The sequence below is a fragment of the Malaya genurostris genome, chromosome 2 (genome assembly GCF_030247185.1).
Source record: "Malaya genurostris strain Urasoe2022 chromosome 2, Malgen_1.1, whole genome shotgun sequence".
Taxonomy (NCBI): domain Eukaryota; kingdom Metazoa; phylum Arthropoda; class Insecta; order Diptera; family Culicidae; genus Malaya; species Malaya genurostris.
The window spans coordinates 296,099,544-296,118,877 of NC_080571.1; the positions used below are offsets into that span (position 1 = coordinate 296,099,544).

The window sequence follows — 19,334 nt, forward strand, 5'->3', positions numbered from 1 at the left end:
AGACACTGTTTCCAGATAAATTAGAACGGCTGCAATCAGTATTGATCGACTTTCACGCAATGCGTGGTTATTTTTTCTTTGTTGCTACGCATTAGCTGTGTAAGAGCTCCGGCAACTTATAAACCTCAACCTTCGATGATCATTAGTAGAGATTAAAGAAAGAAATTCTCAATCTGGTTACTGCAATCGAAGGCCATTCAACCGAAAAGAGTAATTTACCGAATGGATTGTTTCGCAGAATGAGGTAATCGTTTTGATGAATCAAGTAATAATTTAAAAGCTCAGATCGCGACAAATACTTTCCGTCAAATGGTGAAAGTGGTATACATATATACAATTATCAGGTGTACAATTTTGCTTCCGCCGTTTTTTCCAAAATTAAAAGCTATATTGCGAAAAAGTGCTTACAGATGTATTACAGGGTCCGGCACTCGAAGTGTAACCAATTAAAAAGGCCATAACTTCAGTTTGGAAAATTACTTTTACTTAATTCAAAGTACAAAATGTGTAAAAATAATACAACATTCAGAATCAATTCACTTTTGCTCGATATGACCACCTTTTGCCTTGACTTGATGACTTGAGAGAACGAAGGAGTTGCTTCGTTTGGCCGAAAGCGGTCAATTTCCGAACATTGTATTTTCTGACGAGAAAATTTTACCAATTGAGCAATTCGTAAACTCTCAAAACGATAGGGTTTACTTGACCGACCGTTCATACGAGAATTTGAGTCATCGATTGGCCACCGGGAGGCAGCACCCGCAACAGATAATGGTTTGGGCCGCTGTAACCGCAGATGGGCGCTCTCCAATCGTTTTCATCGAGCCTGGCGTCAAGGTAAATGCGACATATTATCGGGAAAGTATTCTGGAGGTTGCTTTGAAGCCGTGGGCAGACAAACATCTCGGTGGCAGACCATGGACGTTTCAGCAGGACTCGGCACAGTCTCACAAAGCTCGAGTGAAGCAAGAATGGCTGAAAAACAACGTTCCGAACTTCATCACGTCCATACAATGGCTCTCGAATTCACCAGATGCGAATCCAATGGATTATTCTCTTTGGGCCATTTTGGAGAGCAAAGTCCGAACTAAAAGATACACCAGTCTCGAGGCGCTGAAAAAAGTTATTGTCCGCGAGTGGGCCAAAATACCTGCAAGTCACATTCGGGCAGCTTGCGATTCGTTTTTTGACCGTCTCAAGGCCATAGTCAAGGCAAAAGGTGATCATATCGAGCAAAAGTGAATTGATTCTGAATTTTGTATTATTTTTACACATTTTGTACTTTGAATTAAGTAAAAGTAATTTTCCAAACTGAATTTATGGCCTTTTTAATTGGTTACACTTCGAGTGCCGGACCCTGTATTCAAAGTACTGTCCGTAGCTAGCGACAACTTTCTCCCATCTTTTCGGCAATTTTCGGATCCCGGCTCGAAAACAAGGAGTCCTCTTTTGATGCTATCCATGAAGCAATCCATTTTCCAACTCTTCGAAGGATTGAAAATGTTGATCTGCCCGGCCGTGTGCCATCGAACGGAATAGGTGGAAGTCAGAAGGAGCGACATCTGGGGAATACGGCGGGTGGGGTAAGACTTCCCATTTCACCGTTTCCAGGTACTTTTTGACCACTTTTGAGACGTGAGGCCGAGCATTGTCATGTTGAAGGATGACTTTGCCATGTCGCTCTAGATACTGTGGCCGCTTTTCTTTTAGCGCGGGACTAAGGCGCATCAGTTGCGTTCGGTAGCGATCTTCTGTGATGGTTTCACCCGGTTTTAAGAGCTCGTAGTAAATTGTTATTCATCTTTGAAGGTTTTTTCTCTTCCACCATCATGTTTGTCTTCGACATCGAAATCACCATTTTTAAAACGTTGAAACCACTCCCGACACACTCTTTTACTCAGAGCAGCATCACCGTAAGTTTCTGAAAGCATTCGATGCGCTTCAGCTGCATTTTTTTTTTTCGAATTGTAACAGAAAAGTAAAACTTCCCGCAAATGGCGAAAATTGGGCACACAAACAGACATTTTCGAGCCTGAATAATACGAAAACAAGAACAACTGTCACTGGAATGGCGATGACAATTCGTTAGGCACTGTACACACTCATTTTAAAGGCATTATCATCTTGTTATTTTGACCAGCCTCAGCCGGTACAGCCACCTATCGGGAAATGGCGGAAGCAAACATGTACACCTGATACATAAAGCTATTCCTTCTTACGTGACATTTGGACAGAGCGTAGGGTTTGCTTCTGAATCCGGCTGGTTACTTACGAGAGTTAGCTGATCACAGTTCAAACCTGTGTACAACCTGTTCACTACGGTAAACCTTACGCTGACACTGCGAAAAATGCATCTTCAACCGGAATACAATTGAAACTGCTCTTCACCAATAACTTGTGACTTCTCATATTACGCATATTTCCAAAAACATCACTAGAAGATTCTGGCAAGATTTTTTCTTTCAAACTTTCTTTGGGTATAAACTACCATAACCTTTTCAATTTGTAAACAGTCATATCAAGTGGATAAAGATTTCTAAGTGACAACTATACACGCTATACAAAATTGAACAAAGCACACTGTGTGCTAGGCGGTGGTATTTTCTTCTTCCGTACCAGCACGTACCGATGCGTACCGGTTTTTGCATAAGGAGTGTATCGATAAATAGTTAGCAACATTCAAACAGTTATTACTCTGAAATGGCTTAATTTTTTGCAGCGTGTTTTGCGGTGACATGTTTGTTTACATGTCAATAACAGCTGCGCAATCGATTGGTTTCGGTACGGTTTATCGTTTCAATGATGAGTCGAATTGTTCCGGAAACGCGAAAGTAAATTCTGCACACTTGGTGCTCAGAAAGTGGTGTCACGTACAACGAAATTGCAAAACGGGTGAAAGTGCACCACACCAATGTCAAAAATATTATCGAGAAGTTCGGAAGACCCTTTCCATGAAGGTTTGGCCCGATCTGGTAGGAAAACGGGTCCCAGCAAGCCCGGCCGCGACTTAAAAGTGGTTGAATACATCAGGAAAAACCCATCGGCGTCGACGCGGGATTTAGCCAAGCAGTTCAACACCAGCATCGGGATGATTCAACGGATCAAAGTTCGGAACTCCCTGAAAACGTACAAGAAACAGAAGGTGCCGAAAAAGTCCCTGGTACAGCAAGTTCAGGACAAAACAAGAGCGCGAAAACTGTATAACCGGATTCTACAGCATACAGACGGATGCATCCTGATCGACGACGAAACCTACGCCAAGGAAGACCCTCGAGCGCTGCCCGGACCGCAATATTATACGAAATCGGTGTACCAGGACCTGGACGACACTGACACCACGGTGGCGATAAAAAAGTTTGGGCAGAAGGTGTTGGTCTTGCAAGCAATTTGTACCTGTGGTTTGCGGTCGTCGATTTTCTTCACGAAGGGCACAATAAACGCCGAGGTGTACGAGGAAGAATGTTTGAAGAAGAGAATGCTGCCACTGTACAGAAAGCATAAGGCTCCTCCTCTATTCTGGCCGGATTTGGCTTCAGCCCACTACGCCAACTCCGTTCTACAGTGGTTGTCAAATAATAATGTACAATTCGTGGAAAAGGACATCAACCCACCGAACTGCCCGGATCTTCGGCCAATTGAAAGGTATTGGGCAATTGCCAAGCGGCACTTTCGGAAGGAAGGTACAGTGTCCCAAAACATGCAGGAGTACAAAAAAAAACTGGACATCTGCCACCAGGAAAGTCACAAAAGTAACTGTGCAGAATTTAATGAAGAATGTCTAGTCCAAAGTGCGAGCGTTTCACAGAAACTAGGATCAGGATTGTAGGGCGATAAGTATCAAGAGTTTCAAACTGTCATACAAAATTAAGGAGTGTATCGAAAAGTAGTTAGTAACAATGATTATTGAATAAAAAAGCGAAAAAAAACATATTTTGACATCAGTTTTTGACATATTGTAGAAAAATTACATTGTTATGCAATTCACTGATTATATTGAAAAAAAATCAGTGAAATGCATAAAAATGTAATTTTTCTACAATATGTCAAAAACTGATGTCAAAATATGTTTTTTTTTCGCATTTTTATTCAATAATCAATGTTGCTAACTACTTTTCGATACACTCCTTAATTTTGTATGACAGTTTGAAACTCTTGATACTTATCGCCCTACAATTTCGGAACCGGATCTGGATGAAATTGCACAGTATCTTTTAAGACACTAATAGCTTCAATTTCAAATCGATGTAACCGATGTCGAGAAATCGAAGTCAGTTCCGTTTATGAAGCTTTTCTTCATTATTACCGGTGCGTTCGGAAGTGGAAACCGGGGACTAACAGTTCGACTGAAAAGTTCGTATCGTTTAATAGAAACACACATTTTTTTGCCAGAATTCGTTTTTATTATTCAACATATTTGCCATCAGAGGCGATACAGCGATTATAGCGATCTTCCAACTTTTCGATACCATTTTTGTAGTACGATTTGTCTTTTGCCTCAAAATAGGCCTCAGATCATGCGATTACCTCTTCATTGCTTCTAAATTTTTTACCAGCGAGCATTCTCTTGAGATCTGAGAACAGGAAAAAGTCTCTGGGGGCCAAATCTGGAGAATACGGTGGATGAGGGAGCAATTCGAAGCCCAATTCGTTCAATTTCAGCATGGTTTTCATCGACTTGTGACACGGTGCATTGTCTTGATGAAACAAAACTTTTTTCTTCTTCAAATGAGGCCGTTTTTTTTAAATTTCGTCCTTCAAACGCTCTAATAACGCTATATAATAGTCACTGTTGATGGTTTTTCCCTTTTCAAGGTAGTCGATGAAAATTATACCATGCGAATCCCAAAATACAGACGCCATAACCTTACCGGCCGATTGTTGAGTCTTTTCACGCTTTGAGTTCGGTTCATCGCGTGCAGTCCACTCAGCTGACTGTCGATTGGACTCCGGAGTGAAGTGATGGAGCCATGTTTCGTCCATTGTTATATATCGACGAAAAAAATCGGTTTTATTTCGATATAACAGCTCCAAACACTGCTCAGAATCATCAATTCGTTGTTGTTTTTGATCGATTGTGAGCTCACGCGGCACCCATTTTGCACAAAGCTTTCTCATATCCAAATATTCGTGAATAATATGTCCAACACGTTCCTTTGATATCTTTAGGGTGTCAGCTATCTCGATCAACTTCACTTTACGGTCATTGAAAAACATTTTGTGGATTTTTTTCACGTTTTCATCGGTAACAGCCTCTTTTGGACGTCCACTGCGTTCATCGTCTTCGGTGCTCATATGACCAGTACGAAATTTTGCAAACCACTTACGAATTGTTGCTTCACCCGGTGCAGAGTCTTGATAACACTCATCAAGCCATTTTTTGGTATCGGCGGCACTTTTTTTCATCAAAAAGTAGTATTTCATCAACACACGAAATTCCTTTTTTTTTCAATTTTTTTCACAATAAAAAAAGTAGCTTCACTCAAAATGCAATATCTCACAAACTAATAATCAGACAGCTGTCAAATTTATACACGTATCTTTTGAAGGTTGGTACTAACTGAAAATGGTATGGATTTAATTCTAGTGGCGCCCTCTCATAGAAACGATACGAATTTTTCAGCCGATCTGTTAGTAGTACCAAAGTAAAATTGTATATCCACTAACTAACAAGGTCTAACTAGATGAATTTACCAGTAAATTTGATAAAAATCTGCACCTCGTGATGGCTAAAACTTTAGAAAAAATCCTTTTCACTTATCGCGTTGTAATATCGGAACCAAAAACCGGATCTGGATCAATTTTTCGTGGCCTTTTTAAGAATTTCAAGACCTTTCATTTGCATCTTAGTTTGTGCAAATCTGTTAGGAAATTTCCGGAAAATTGAGCTTGCATTTTCTCATGGATTTGCACATATTGCTTTGTAATTTCGGAACCGGAAATCGGATGAGGATAAAATTCCATACCGAATTGATTGCATTGAATTTTCAATGAATATAACATTATATTTCAACTAAAGCTTAGCTTTGCGATAAAATTATATTGAAACGTACAAAATTGTTTTACAATTCTAATTATCTGTTTAATTATCTGCTCAAAATATGTGCATGAAAATAGATGTAAATTAACAAAATATTTTCATCAGTGTATTACTATGTATGAGCCATTTGTTTTCAAACATTACCAAAGTCCTTTGGAACTAAGCTATCATTGAAATTTTCCACTCTGTCTTCAGTATGTAAAAAAACGTTCTCATCTTTTGTATCAACAAGTTGAAATTTTTTGGATGAAATACTTCTGAATACATTTTCCATTGAAGAAACAGATGTTTTTCGGATGGAATAATATTGATTACGGCTTGTACTCGATGTGAACATAGTTAATATTTCGAAACGACGACTGTGAATAAATTCGAAGTCTAGTGTATTTAAATGTCTCTGCTTGGAAACATCTTTTCCGACAAACGATAGATCGATATTATTATTTTAATTAGTTTGAATACAAATTTTTAAATAACGGTTATATGAAAGCATTGAAATCGAAACAATCGAGAAATATTGCGAATTTATTCAACTTTAACTAAGGCTAGATTAAAATCTTTGGCAATCGACAGTTTTGTATACTTTGAACTTTTTTCCATATTGTTTAGATACAGTAAAAATATGAACGGTCCGAGCTGACTACCTTGAGGAACTTAGAAACTGAAGTCATGTGATGATTTAATGGCACCTATTGCCATTGATCTGACTAAATTTTCAATAAATTTTAAATATAAGATAGATAATTCCAAAAGGATAAATTATTAGTGGTAGTGGTAATGGTAGTGAGCGGCAATCAAAATTTGTTCGCTTTTTTTTCACACGCAAGAATTGAAAAAAAAATTGCTACTGATAACCTGTCTGTGAAAATAATATGTTTATCCTGCCATTCTGGGAAACATGAGAAGAAAGTTCATTAAAAGATAACCAGAGGAAAGCAAAAAATAATGATAGCTCAGCCCATTTTCGCTGATTCATTTACAGTCTTTCTCCCACAGAATACAGGTTCTACATCGACCGGCCAAAACAACAATTGAACTTAACCTATTATCAAAAAAAATCAACTTTCTCGAATCGGTCAAGAACCGCGCAACTCAGAAAGTGTCCCGGGCAGCGTCGTTTCAGGGTTAACCGAGGTGGCAGCTGCAGCTCGGCGAAGGAAGTGCAAACCGTAGGGTGATCCGCGATGCCAATTATCGGAAACAAGGTGTAGTAGAGGTGCATTTTTAAAAGCTAATTACCAGTGCACCGGACAGTGTCGTCCATGTAGCATTTTTCCACGGTTGTCGTAAATTTCCCTGGGTCATCCTGGGCTATTTATTGACATGAGAAAACCGTGGGCACAGAAAAGAAAGTACATACATTCATGTCATGTTTATGATTGGGTCAGTGACTGGTTTACGCGCAACGAGATCGACAACGATCATTCATGAATGGTGACACCGTGCAGTGATGGTTCCATCGTACCATCAAGGTGCAGCGATTCATTAAATCCCTCGGTGGCAGAGCGCGAAGATCGTAAAATCGATTCACGTGAAAGGTGCCGAATATGATCGTACCGGTCGACATTAGATTTAATTATAATGGCACAGCTTCAAAGTTCGAGAACCCATCGGAAACGGTAATTAAGCAACGTTCCAAGCAAAACTTCCGTTTATCGGCCGGTGGCCGGTCCGTGCGAGACCGCACATTGGGAACAGCGCCATTAGACGGAAATGCCGTGAGCTTTCGAGAGCCATGATTTCAATCGTTCAGAAGCGGCATGACCAACCGACGAGACGTTTTCGATTTCAATGTTAAATCGCCTTGGGATAGGAAGCTGCAAGAGAATGTCATGCGAAATGTTAAATGTCGTTTATGGATTTTAACAGTCCCCTCGTAAATCATAAATTTCCAAACGAGTGGTGAATCGATGAACCCATTTTTTTGTTGTTGTTGGAATTGTCTTAACAATTAAGGACCAAACAAAAAACCTTGAAAACTGAAATCTCCCACAAACGACAACTGCCTAAAACAACTGCCGATTGACATTCCCTTCCCGGCAGAAGCATAAAAATACACACCAATGTGCCTACATATGGTAAAACAAGCAAGTGCACTCATCGACAAGGCACATATCCGAGAAGAAAGCGGCCAACATTCGCGGCATCCTTCCGCATCTTCCCGGGTCAAAACCGAGCAAAGCATCATCAGCGAACAAGTCGGTAGCAACAGCAGCAGCATCATCTGCGGAAGATGCATTTCCCACGACCGCCTATGTTCGCTAATAGGCGCGTCGCGGCCATCATCCCGTTTCTCATCGTTTTTCCTCACTGCTCGTACGCACAGTATGAGCCCAGCATCGAACCTTACTAGCACCGATCGTAGCTTACTCCCAATCCCAGCTTCCAGTTCTTCCTCGAGTGAACGAACGAACGACAAATGTTGCATCTTGATTTTCCACTGAATTCTGGAACCCAGATCGGGAATCGAGATTTCACATGACGACGGACGGCGTGCACTGCTGTCACAAACGTTGTCGCAACGGTGTGGACTGGGAGAGGGAGCGGTTGGGATGGCTGGGATGGAATGAAAGAGTGCAGAAACTCGAGGACAAAATAGGAGCGAAAAATGGTTCCAGTTCTTGTGGGTATAATTTATGATTTCTTTTTTCGTTTTTCCATAAGGAGCACAACAGAGCCCGGTTCGATCGAAGGCGAATATGAGTGCACATCGTTGGAGGCGAGGAGGCAGCGGTAGAGGCAGCATGAGGTAGAGATACGGTTCGTTGAACAGGTACCTTCTATCTTCTCGGAAGCCGTTCGAAGTGCGTTGACAGACAGAGAATATGAACGGTTAGTTGCGTTGTTTTCTTTTTTTGGATCCGTGTTGTACGCCATGAATATGGAACCGACTGACAAAGCGATGCAGAGGCGTCATTTTTGGAGCGGGGCCGGTCAGTCGGTAGCGTTCTTTGCTCTTTGCGAGTTCACTGATCGTCCGAATTCGGAACCAGAGAGAACGGAACGGCGACAAATGGGACATATATCGATGGGATCCGATTTGTTTAATCGGGACGATGATTACGAACAAATTGATATACATTCGAATATGCATAAACTTCGTATTTCAGAACATGTTAGGAATTTCAATTAGTAAATCGGAAGAATTTTTAGTGTCAATAAAATCATGTACTTCGAATAAAAGACTTAAGCTGGTAAGATCCAGTCACCAGCAATGGAACCGCCACAAAGGAATCAACGACGATAGAGACGACGGCTGTAAGCGGAGTAGATCTGAACCAAATTTTTATTCACACCCAATCGAAAGTTATCTACAGAGAAACCAGAGCTGGAAGCATGATCCCGCTCAACTTTAGCATAGCCCAGGTTTTGACGTTCAAATACCCCGGGGTCTGATTTGGTTCTCGATGCAGGTGGGAGAAGCTCCCTTTCCATTTCCCGTTCTGCGGTTTCAGAAGGTACGAAGTATAGATGCTAAAAACTACGTATATTTCTCAGGTATTGCTAGACCGATTTTCACGAACTTAGATTTAAATGAAAGATTTTATGGTTCCATAAACTGCTCTTAAACAAATAAGTCTTAAAACGTCTATACTACCATTCACAGAGGCGATGCAAAACACGTAGAAAATCTTCTAAACTGCTTTTCAAAATGCTCCAATTAGTAGTTGATGACGAAGCGAATCGACTTTGGTCATACCGGTTTCCGGTTCCGGAAGTACTGGAAAAATGGCAAAAAACTCCAAAATCGAGCATGCAACGTTTTCTGATTTAAGCAGTGAAAGAGAAAAACCTGTGTCAATACACCTGGTGATGTTATGATACCTTTCTCATATAACTCATGTTATCATAAACATTTTCAGTACTTTCGGAACCTGGAACCGCTATAGCTGAAATCGGTTCGTTTGCCTAGTAACTAGCATAACATGTAACTATAAATTGAAACAGTTTGTAATCAAATTTAAATGAATTTTTACTGTTTTGCCTTTCTCATATAGAAAGACTATGCAATCACTGTGAAAATCGGATTTTTTAACCGAGGCCCGGAGGGCCGAATGTCATATACCATTCGATTCAGCTCGACGAACTGAGCAAATGTCTGTGTGTGTGTGTATGTGTGTGTGTATGTAACAAAAATATGCACTCACTTTTCTAAGAGATGGCTAAACCGATTTTCACAAACAAAGATTCAAATAAAAGGTCTCATAGTCCCATAGCCTGCTATTGAATTTCATTCTGATCCGACTTCCGGTTCCGAAGATATAGGATGATATGTACCAAAAAACAATGAAAAAAATATGCACTTACTTTTTCAGAGATGGCTGAACCGATTTCCACAAACTAAGCATTAAATAAAAAGTAATAAAGTCCCATAGCTTGCTATTGAATTTCATTTGAATGTGACTCCCGGTTCCGGAGTTATATGGTAATATGTGAAAATTTGAGAAAAAGTTCACACTCAATTATCTCTGGAACAACTCAACCGATTTTCGCAAACTAAGATTCAAATGAAAGGTCTTACAATATCCTAAAAATCTGTAGAACATTTTATCTCGATCCGACTTCCGGTTCCGGAACTAAAGCATTATAAGTGGAAAATTACCAATTTTATTAGTATTTTTCCACGAACGATGGTTAAAAACAGGTATAAATCCCATAAAACTGTCTGATAAATTCTTCTAGTTTGCAGAGCTTGTTAGTTTGTGGGTATGAAAACTTAATTCGGCACTACTGGTCCCCTCTTTTCCTGTTCCGAGAGCACCGAAAGTGGAGAATAAAAACTCCTAAAACTAAATTCACTTCGATTTCTCTGCGATGTTTGAACCGATTTTCTTAAATCTTGATTTGAATTAAAGATCATACTGTCTTTAAAGCTACTGTGAAATTTCACCCGGATCCGACTGCCGGTTCCGCAGTTACAGGGCGATAAGTGTCAAAGTTTTCAAATCGCCATATGTACAACACCGAAAGAAGAAAACACAAAACGAACAAGGCGTGCTTTGTTCTATTTCGTACACGTTGTGTAGTGATGTCAATAATAATAATAAAAATAAAATTAATCATAATAATAATAATAATAACAGTAATAATAATAATAATCCTACTACATGTTTTATGCTGCTGATTCATACTGTTTAGCGTGACTTACATATGCAGAAGTAACAGAAACGCCGTTTCGTTTCGTTTGTTACATTTCGTTAAATTGGTTTAATAATTTCGTTAAGTATAGGTTGAACTACGTTCAAAACTGTTCTAATTTGTAGGTCATATTTGTTGGTAGTAAACGAACCAACTTCGGCTATTCAGTTTATCAGAATCCGGTTTCGGAAAAATTGGAAATAGTGATTAAAAACTGCAAAAAGGATCTCACTCACTTTTCTTGGAGATGGCTAAATCGATCAACCCGTGGACAACTTGACAGCTCCCATACATCGTGAAAATAAGTAAAAGTTTTGGTTCTCTGGTTCCACAATGACGTCGTAAATAGAATAACATTTGAAAATAACGTATCTGTTTTTCGACAATCTGCAGTTTGAATTTTTATATTTAAATAAGTAAAATAAATTTTGCTAGCCTTTCTTTACATTTATAATATAATTATGATGATTAGTTACTATGGTTTAGTATAAGTATAATTTTTTTCTTTTCATCAATAGAAGGTTCAAAAGTAGGTCATCACATTTTAATGAACAATGAACGTAAAGTAAGGTATTCTACTGAATCAATAATATTAATTTGCAAATCAAGATTAAATCTATGTTTCTCTTATCTTTATCCGAGTCGTTAGAAGATCTTCCAATGATACCAAATACTCCTACAAATGCTACTAATTCCTTGCATTTTCATTGATACGACTAAATACGTTAGGTACTCTTTAGTCACACACCACATTTAAAAAAACACTTCATTTCTAACTCTATCAATTACTATCAATGGTTATCTTTTTAGACCAAAGTGAAGACGTTGGGCAGGGTCAATTAAAAGATAGAAAGATTACAAAATACGCATGTTTGGAGATTTATGACGTGTGTTATTGATAAGTTTGTTGCTATGCAGCGCTGTTAGAAAAATTCGCAATGTTTTGATTTCATTCAGGAGTTCTTGCGTGAGTCACAATATGAAAATTACGCTCCTTTTAAATATATTGCTGGACGCATACACAGTGACCGGAAATAACGTAATGAAGTACTGGTTTCTCTCGTAATCTTTTTGTTTCGTGATTCATTGCACCCCTATTGTTTAGGTGCACTAGCGCCGTTCTGAATTCAGTGGAACACATATGAAACAGGCTCATTTCTGACAGGTTGTGTATGGGTTGAAATCGATTTTCACAAACTTATAGGTTCAAAAGAAAAGTCTTACAGTTTCATACGGAATTCCTTAATTTGTTGTGGATACTACTTTCGGTTTCGGAACTACAGGTTAAACAGGATTTGTAGAGTTTGTGAGATTAGGTCCGAACAATTTTTCCTATTTCTATTCAATAAACAGTTGTTTTTGCGAATTCCACAGTAATATTTATGATGTTATGAGTAATATGAGAAAGGCATCATTACATCCCTAGGTGGATTGAAATAGGTTTTTTTTGTATTATCGCTCTACATGACAGGTTGAAATTTCATACATACTACCCTGTATTTCCGGAACCGGAAATTAAATCTGGATAAAATTCTGCATCAGCTTATGGAAACATAATACTTTTAAATCGGTGTGGCCGTTTCGGAGAAATTGGAATGATTTCCAGTTTGGAGCACACGAACACTACTCACAGTACTTTCGGAGCCAGGAACGATGATACAGTATACCAAAAAACGACGTATTTGGGTGATTAACTAACCATACCTGTCTGATTGAAGAATTATACGACTATTTGAATGTATTTGTTTTGATTTTTTCTTGTCTTGTGATATACGCTCCAAAAAAATGAAATTTTTATAATTATCAGTCCGTAATTCGGGACCCCGGAAGCCGTGTCCAAATGAAATTCGGAAGAAATATAAAGGGTTGTAAGACCTTTCATTTGAACCTAAGCTTGTAAAAATCAAATGAGCCGTCTTTGAGAAAATCGAGTTCACTTTTTCAGTTAATGTTGCACATTCTACCCCGTAACTCCGGAACCGGTAGTTGGATCCAGATGAAATTCAATAGCAGGCTGTGGGACTATACACAGACCATATTCACAGATTTTCTGTAATACCATAGTTTTTTTTTTTTATTTTGCAACACAGATTATGTGTCACAGATCATAGATTTGATAAAAATTCACAAATTTCTACTGGTTTTTATGAACATTTCATCGAAATGGCAGATTTTTAAAATGTTTCTCAAAGATTTTCACAGATTATGATCGACAATAGGCAACAAAGATGGTAGCACGAAATAGAATGGAATGCTTCTGTAAACCATAATGTGCATAGTGTCGAGCAGAAAGGTGTTACACTTGAGATTCCAGTTCACGTAAAATATTGTGTAATAGAAGTGCTAGTGACAACATCCGAAAATGCATAAATGTTACGTTCAAAATATTTTACATCTATTGCACCGCGGGTTGGTGACCGAACGCCCCGGTTTGACGTCTCGCAAGCCAATTGAATATTGCTATATTTTAAGGAGTGTTTCGAAAATAAGCTATCCACATACATTTGTGTTGTACGCATGTATTTGTGATGGGTTTTTATACTCAGATCACAGCATGCTGTGCGTTTGGCTGTCAGCTTTCGTTTATTTACTTGTTTGTGCGTTTGAAATTCTGCGTTTTCAAAATGTCGCGTATTGAAAAGGAAGTGAAAATTAAGGTTCTGGACACATGGCTAAGTGAGAAGGGTATTACTATGCGAAAATTGACGAAGCGGTTTGGAATTCATCAAGTCAGTGTTAAAACCATCATTAATAAGTTTGGGCAACACTATTCTTTGGATGAGCTACCAGGAAGAGGCAGAAAACCCGGCTCTTCCAACCCGAAACTGGACCAGAAAGTGGTATCTCTAATCATGAAAAACAAATCAATGTCAATACGTGATTTGGGCAAAAAAGCAGGAACAAGTGTCGGAATGATCCAGCGAATCAAGAAGCGAAATCACCTGAAGACCTACAAGAAGCAGAAAATCTCGAAACAAAGTGTAGAACAGAAGAAGCGAGCAGCAACAAGGGCCCGGAAATTGTATTCGCGTCTTTTGCAGTGTCCGGATACATGCGTTTTGATGGACGATGAGACTTATGTAAAGGAGGACTCAAAAAGCCTTCCAGGTCCACATATACTTTACTGTCGTCGTTGGGGAGGATGTGAGCGATGCGGACAGGTCGATTCAAGTGAAGAAATTCGGTCGAAATGTACTGGAATAGCAAGCAATATGTTCCTGTGGTTTGAAGTCAACCATTTTTTACATTACCGGAACTGTAAATGTAGAAATCTATCGATCTGAGTGTCTTCAGAAGAGATTGCTGCCTTTATATAAGAAGCATAGTACACCTTCACTGTTTTGGCCGGATTAGTAGTCCCAAAGTAGGTTTATATATTCACTAACTAACATAATCTGCTAACTAGATGAATTTATCAGTTAGTTTCACGAAAATTTGCACCTCGTTTCGCCATCGCTTGTGAAAAAAGTACTCATGAAATTGCAAATTCTCCACTTATCGCACTGTAATACCGGAAGGCGGATCGGGATCAACTGTTTGGGGACTTTTTTAAAAATTTCAAGACTTTTTATTTGCATATTAGTTTTTGAAAATCGGTTGAGAAATTTTCGAGAAAATCGAGTGTGCATTTTCTCATAGATTTTCTCTTATTACCTTGTAATTCCGCAACCGGAAGTCGGGTAGAGGTAAAATTCAACCTTTCATTTAAATTTGAGTTTGTGAAAATGTGTTGAGCCATCTCTGAGAAAATGGAGTGACATTGTTTGTCACATACACACAGACATTTTGTGATCTCGGCGAACTGAGTCGAATGGTATATGACACTCGGCTTTCCGGGCCTCCGTTCAAAAGTCGGTTTTCACAGTGATTGCATAACTTTTCTATATGAGAAAGGCAAAAACCATATATTTTCAAGTTTTGCAGAAGCAAAACTTCCATATCGAAGCAAGTCGATCCTGATTATGCCACATTTGGTGCTGTTAATATCTGAAATCGCTTATTGATGATTGGGTGTGAAGTGTTCTGTGCTTAGCTATGGAATAAGTTCACAGGAACGAGACTGAAAATTGAACTACACCGGTCGGACTAATTATGAACATTTAATGAGTTCTTGTTGAAAATAGTTGACTGTTTTTGTTATGTTTCATCACATCCAGAGTAGTTTAATTGACAGAACAGGTTTTTACGAGTTGTAAATAGTTGCGAGAGCGAGTTCAGCCTCTGATTTTTTTTTTAATTTTACGTTTTTGATGTTTCAAGAATCTATTATTTTTACGCCCAGTAATCCAATTGCTCTTGGAATAATGATGAGAACATTTAAGCCGTTGAAATTATGTTTATTTAATTCTAAATTTTTTGAAGCACAAATTTGTCCCGGAAATGAAAAGGTCTATAAAAGTACTGACAAAAAAACCATTACTGATTTCAAAGCTTTTTGTAGAAACCAGATCAACCACTCAACCACGGATCATTTGTGAGCGTAGATCTAATTACATGCTTTCGGTAATAACAGTCCGCCACATTCCACTACAACAGCGCAATGCAACAAGCTGCCCTTCAACAAGGAAAAAAAACTAATCCAATACCTTCTATCAGCATACACAGTAGATCCAACAAAGGGGTAATCCAAGAAAAACTCCTACTACACTAGATGAAGACAAAATCAAGCAGAAATTATCTCCGGGTCACGATAGTTCTTCGCACTTTTTCTATCATCGTTTCCAAGCAGGCAACATCCGCTCCCGCGGCCTAACCCACAGGGAAAAGGCAGGGCAGCCACATTCGTATACAGGCAGCGAACAACGGGTTCATTAGAAAGCACGGTTCTCTGGTGCCCGCTCCACAAGTCCTGACTTTTCGCGGCGATACCACAGGAAACCGAACCGGATAGTTTACAGTGTAGCTCGTTCCCGGAACCTACCCGATCCAGTCCGTTCATGGTAGGCTACTACTGGTAGCCCCTGATAGCAACAAAACAGCAAAGTCGATGATAGTGTAGATTCGATCTGGCATTTGTAACCCGCTTGACAGGAGATTGAAAAAAGCAACCTAAAAAGGGTTTGGCCATTTTATTCTACTTGGCAGTGCATAGTTGTGACGACGTTTAGTGCTGCAGAGAAAATCTATTTCAGGCCTCCTCTTCGGATGCGTACGGCAAACCAGCAACCGAGATGGTCATGGTTGTTTTTCTCTTAACCCATTCTTCACGCTGGTTGCCGTTGGTTGTTAGCAGGAGACACACAGCGAAAGAAAAATGCAGTTGTGTAGGATGAGTTATTTTACTTTTTTTTTTGTTTGTTTTGGTGCAATCCAGATGCAGGTTTTTTTTTATTTCGCTAACACCGAAGCCGGTTTCGATACTTTTTTGGTCGGTAATCTTGAGTTCTACTAGCGGACAGGTTCTTCTTCTGGGGCTTCACGGTTGCCGGGCTCAGTAGTGACCACCAAGACTGAAACGACGGCGATGATGATTTGATTTTAATTACCAACTATGCGGTAATGTGTTGCGAGTGATTGTGGGCAGCCGTTAAGAACTTATGGGAAATGCTTCGGGCACTGCACGTACCAAGACAAATCGGTTCGTGCTTTATTAACTGTAGTATAACTTAGAAAATAAACTGTAGAACGCAATCATTAAATCCAAGCAAGAAAACAACTTGAACCATCCAACTATGTCAAATGGCAAATTTTACGACCAATGTCACTGATATCCATCATCGAGATTTGTTTCAGTCGCAACAATTTCTGTCTTTTTCATGCTTCAAAAAAATACTCCAAAGATCTAGCCAGTAGGCAACGGGTTTTCCCAGCATCCGGAAGCGACTGCTGCATTCTCGGGGAATCTTGCAGTTGGGTTCGATCGTCTCCATGGAATCCCATTTGGCTTCCCACCATCTGAGAGTGACTCAATCAGACGATTCGCCTACAATTGGTTCAATTGATTGTGTTCAACAAGTTGGGCCAAGGCAAAAATGTCTCATCTTGACTTGCATTCACTACCCGTGCGGGGAAGGGAAGGAGACACCCAAGTCCAAGTCCTAGCTGTTTGCTTGCTTGCACTTTACTTCACTTTTCTTTGCTGAGGGGTGGTAGGCGGCTTGTGATCAACTGCACACTTGTCGCCGCTGTATTGATGATCTTCGAGTTACGATTCTCGGTGGAACAAATGGAAACCATTTGTGGGTACCACTCGGCTGGGAATTGGATATGAGCAATTGATGATGGTGTAGCATTTAACGATGATCGCACTGTTCACATCTATGAGAGTGTTGAAGTTAACCACCATTCAGTGCAGTGCGGAGTGTACTTTACAGCAACACTTAATTTCTCGCGCAACGCATTTTACTGCTGCACGCCGAGAAAAGAAATTAAAAGTAAAGCAATTAATTTAGATCGTTCCCTCTTCATCTCGTTTTTGTTCTTTTTTTTTATATATACACTTTATTTATCCCTTGTGCGTGTCTTGGGTTCTAGAATTGCTTCATCAAGTTGATTTCGTGTTTCATTAGTTTTAGTGGTTTTACGAGATTGAAAATAGAAGATTTTTTTTATCTGTTGGTTGCCTTTCGTGGCTCATTCACCCAAGACAACAATTTCATCAGTCTCTCTCTCGGCTCCCCACACCAGGTAAGCTTAGCTGTTTATTTTTTTTCTTCTATTCGTCTTGTTCCTGGGTTGAAATTCTCTCATCCCAGGCCCCCAGGGCAAATGATCTCAAGCGCGCGCCCTGAATGAAGTTTAGAGAATGGGATAAACGTAGGAATTAGGGAAGAAAAAGAAAAGAGCTTGATGAGTCCGCGAAGTTTGGGCGAGGGACAAGTGAATGGGTGGGAGACGGGACCACGATCTTGCTGTGAATGAAAGACTACGGCCGAGGAAGAGCTTAGCAATGATTTTAGGAGAATTATATGCTACTACGTAGTTTGGTTGGAATTTAATTCCAGAGGAAGTTACTGCAGCGGTGGGTGAGGTATCGCCGGAGATCGGTTGTGGTCAGCCTCCAACTCAATGGACCAGCGCAGCACGAAATCAATGGCTCTCCGATGGCTCACGGAAAGATCGTTGAACTTCTGCGTTTTGGGAGACGGTTGTCGGTGATTATGTATGGCGAAGTAACGTACCTTCGCTGGGGATTTGTTTTTGTTTTGGGAAGGTGGTTTTTCACATTTCATAATTTGATCGAAACGGTAATTTTGGTCAAATTGTAAAAAAAGTTAATGCAAATAAAGGATAAGTGGGTAAGTACCAATAGAACTCACGAACCTCCTAGAGTTTTCCTAGGAGCACTTTATTACGCTTCGGTGCGCTCTGCGCTTGAATATGCTACAGTTCTCTGGTCACCTTATTACCAAAACGATATCTAATCTGAGCTGTAGTTGCACTTCGTGATTGACCGAATGAGTGGAAATGTACAATGAAGGAATGTTAGTCCGATGCTCGTTGTTTCTAGAGACAGCGGGTACCACTGTATCTCCACGAGCATCACGGGATAGGAGATTTGTTAGTAGGGAGGGAAATAGATTCGGATATGTTTTGGCAAACAATATGATCTCAACAAAACCTGATTTTCAATATTCAGGAAAAATGTAAGTAAGAAAAATATAAAATATCTCCTAGGAACGATCTCACCAGTATCCCTTTTCTCCAGATGAAACACGACCACTGAAAGAATAAAATAAAAACACTCGCGAATGGGCCCGCTGCAGTCCAACCTTAGACATTTAGTCTGAATGACACGATCGACTTCTAAACTTTCACACATTTCATAGAAATCCGACAACACCGACAATGACATGCAGACGGCGCTTCGATCGGTAAACAGCTTAACATCGTTGAATTTTGGGGCGGCAAATTCTCAGTTTCCGCCGCTTGAGCATCTTTTGTTTCGCGGATCAATATTATTCAATAAATAGCACTCTCACTACTAAACACACACTTACCACACCAGCACTGTCACTTAAAATAACTATTTCAACCAAATGTTTAATTATACGTATCGAACAACACATTGAAATTATACTTTTTTGAGAGCGACACCAGGACACCGCATCGCACTTCCAGTGATGCCAATTCTCTCCTCCATCACGATGTTTGTAAAGCTGTAGAAAATCACGCGCCGATTGCCCTGAGCTCTTACAACTGCTACAAATAGACATTC

General features: G+C 39.7%; 1 protein-coding gene across 1 annotated transcript in view; it reads right to left on the reverse strand.

Moving 5' to 3' along the window:
• Nucleotides 1-19,334, reverse strand: part of LOC131430655 (epidermal growth factor receptor) — a 295,688-nt gene that overhangs the window by 219,903 nt on the left and 56,451 nt on the right. The window lies entirely within an intron of this gene.